At 38.2% G+C, this 3,613-nt stretch overlaps 1 long non-coding RNA gene across 1 annotated transcript; it reads left to right on the forward strand.

Annotated features, from left to right (window-relative positions):
- Positions 1-272: 272 nt before the first annotated feature.
- LOC124999352 lies at positions 273-996 on the forward strand. Its single transcript, XR_007111187.1, has 2 exons — positions 273-708; positions 881-996. It is a non-coding gene; the product is annotated as an uncharacterized LOC124999352 (long non-coding RNA).
- Positions 997-3,613: the final 2,617 nt, after the last annotated feature.

The following is a 3,613-nucleotide window of genomic DNA, read 5'->3' on the forward strand; positions in this document are numbered from 1 at the left end:
TAAATTAGCAAAATATTTTATTTGTATTTATTTTGGGCCACTTCAGGAAAAGTCATCAAATTTCAGGCTAAAAGAATGATGTTTAGGGAATTTTTACTGCAGTCAAAAGTCAAAACGGGTCAAATTGGACCCAAACAGTATGTTAGGGTTTAGTGACAATAAGTTAAGTTACAGTAAAACAAAAAAAAAAAGAAAGGAAAAATGAAAGAAAAAATGAAGTGAAAAAAAAATTAATAGCATTATTTCAAGTAAGCATGTGCATAGTTTTTCCTACTTGTACCTGGAGAGGTGATAGTCACTGCAGCATCAAGCTAGAATAGTGGTGCTGCCCAGAGAGCACATTCATTGTGGCAGTTATGTGTAGATGTGTTAACTCGGTGACCAGCGGCTGGATGATGTTCAAGAAAAGTTAAGGCAATGGTCAGGTTTCCTTGTTTTCTTTCTTTTCATTAATCAGTACCCAGCAATAACAGCAACAGCGAAGGGTGAAATGTCTCTTGTGGTCAGACCTGCAACACAATACTGCTGCTGTCCTCATCCCCAATACACCTCCAAAATATAAATACAATAAATAGAAATAAACACCATGATTTGAAATCCCCCACTTCCTATCCTGTCACTTGGTCTCTCCCGGAACCTTTATGAAGTTGTTGTGCCCCCGGGGAATCCTTTGGCCGAGCTCCGCGGAGCAGACACCGGACTGGACAAGTAAGTGTTATATACAAATAAAGTAATTTATCACCGTACAATAACACTAACTTGCGCACCACTGATGATATTGCACACACATATTCATAAACACTTCTGCACTGCTTTCGGTGTACTCTTCCAATAAGGTGCACAACTTCGGCGGAGCTTAACGTTTCCTCTCATTTGGCAGGCGGAGACGAGTGCGCACTCCTGCACCTGCCCGACGGCACGCAATCAACCGCGGTCACGAGGTTCCCGAAAAGCTCACACATTCAATAAAGTTAAATATCTGTAAAGATGTGCAAATAAGCAATGTGCAAAATGTATTGTGCAAACCATGGTAAAAAGTTCTATCGTGACTCAAGTGCAATGTGCTACTATCACTTGTGCAAAGTTGTGCAAATAAATACCGTTACCGCACGTGCAATATAAACAGATAACGAAGTGCGCTTCGTTGCAAGATGCTATGACTGTTGCGTTTTTGGTTAGCAAGAGATTATGTTAGGAATAAAGATAAGAAGGACTTGAAATTTGGCTTAGTCCTGTGGCTGGCTTCAAAATCTAATAAATCTCCATAGACCACCTTTACAATAGAAATAAACGTGTTTACAGACTGGTATCAATTTTGATCTCTATACCTCATTTCTCAATGTTTGACAATTGTGCCATTTTTATATAATTTACCTATTTAAATGACACTGGACTTAAATGGTAAATTGTCATAATTAGTGGTGTAACTACTTTGACTCATTAGCTGACTACTTAGGCATCGCCTGCCTGCCTCAGCTCTACTTACGCTACACCTCTTTGATTATTTTTAAATTAGGTAGAGTCAAACCCAAAACATCAAGCATCGTCAAAGCAAGATGATGACAGCAGCTACCTGTTACCTGCAATGAGCTGCATAACCACTCATCCACTCCTATAGATGACCTCCCAGACCGTGACTAGTTGAGACCCAGTTCAAAGCTGTTATCTACCAAACTTTGGCAACTTTTTTTTCCAACTTTCTTTTTATTGGATTTTCCAGATGTGTACAATTGTATGAGAACATTTACATATATAGTCACTGGTGGTCACTGAATTATTACTCCATATCTGAACAACTTTTATAGAAATAGTGTGACCACAATGAAAATAGTAAAATAAATAAATCCACAAGCAGTACTAGGACACAAACTATATGAAAGGAAATAGACACACACATGCACAAAACCAAAAGAAAAATGATACAAAAGAGACACAGGCACAACAGTCAGAAATAAATAAAAATAAATAAATAAATAAAACATATCCACCTCATTAAGTTACTTCAGGCTTGAGTCGTGTCAGTCAGGAGTGAGTGGAGGATCTGTCTCCTTAACAAACATAAGGAAAGGACCCCACAATTTCCCAAATTTATTGGAGCAGCTGATTAAAGATAAGTAAAGGATGTCTCTAATCCAGCGGGTATGACACGGTGGTATTGTTGATTTCCAATTAATTACAATCAATCGTTTGGCTAGCAGGGTTGCAAAGGTAAGTACATCCTTGTTAGACTTGGTGAGGGGCAATTCCAAATAGCGCTCTCAGAGCATTTGGCTCTGTTTTTTCCCCAACTATCTTTGACAGGGTATTAAAAATCTCAGTCCAATAATTATATAGAGACGGACAAAGCCAGAGCGTGTGTATTAAGTTTGCAGAATTGCTGACACCTATCACAAGTAGGAGTTACACCGCCATAAATCTTAGCCAGTTGAGCCATAGTATAATAGGTGTGTGATTTTGCACTGAATAAGACTGTGTCTTACACAAATATAAGATTTATGTACCCATCCTAAAGTCTCTGTCCAGACTTCGTCTGATATCGCCAGCCCCAGGCCCTGTTCCCAGAGTGACTTTATTGAGCACAGGGGCTCTGAACACAAAAGACTAATTTGATTATAGATATAGGAGATTGGTGACAGGAAATTGTCCAAAGTTGAGTCAGAGGGTAAATTGGGAAACTAGGAAATGTGTCATTAACAAAGCTGCAGACTTGTAAATATGTAAATATATAAGACATTATTAATACAGATACTTGTCAGATAGTGTTTATGCTGTTGCCGTGGGCTACGGCCAACAGTAGCACAATGATCAAGTGTCAATAAACCTTTATTCAGGTCAGAACATTGATTTCATTGTGCAGTACTTTCCCCTGTGTTTTTATGTGTGATGTCATCAGTGACTAGTTGACGCTGACTTGACTTTCACCACACATTAGTTGACTTTAAAAAATCTGAAGTTGTTCAACCTTTACAGGTATATAATAATTATATATTTATAAATTTATATTTATAAATACAATTGGATTGAATGGGCATCATGAGTATTATTATTAAGAGCTCGTGAGCAGGTTTAACCTATGACTTATGTGCTTTTATAAGCACTGTAAGAATGAGTTAACATGTGTTAAACCTTTGCGTACTTATTCTGGCACTGATTGTAAGATAAACATTCTGCCAGGTTCAAGGGTGGTGCCAACAGCATTCAGTGGGTACAGTGAAATGGAAATCTTGTGCAACAGATTAAGCTTTGTGGCAGCAGAGTGAAGTAAGGCACATTGCACTGATAACACAGGGGAAGAATGGAAACGTAATGTTTGAAGTGGCAAGACATTATTCTGGGAGGAAAGAAACAAAGGGGAACATTGTTTGACTTAGCAACTGCAGATATGATAAGAAAAGGATATTGCAAGGGACTAGCTGAAGTGTTTTTTGAATTCACATGAAACTTACACGAAATACCTTGTAATAGCAGATTTTCTACGTTTGTTGTTCAAATATTCCCCCTGTTTTGTCTATGGTTGGCTCCATAATTACCTTTTTTCCTTTGCCAGATCCCCCACTGTGTTCTTCAGAGACTAACTCTGTACAGACTATGTGCTGACACTAGACCAAAAGTT

The sequence above is a fragment of the Mugil cephalus genome, chromosome 21, assembly GCF_022458985.1.
Source record: "Mugil cephalus isolate CIBA_MC_2020 chromosome 21, CIBA_Mcephalus_1.1, whole genome shotgun sequence".
Classification (NCBI taxonomy): Eukaryota; Metazoa; Chordata; class Actinopteri; order Mugiliformes; family Mugilidae; genus Mugil; species Mugil cephalus.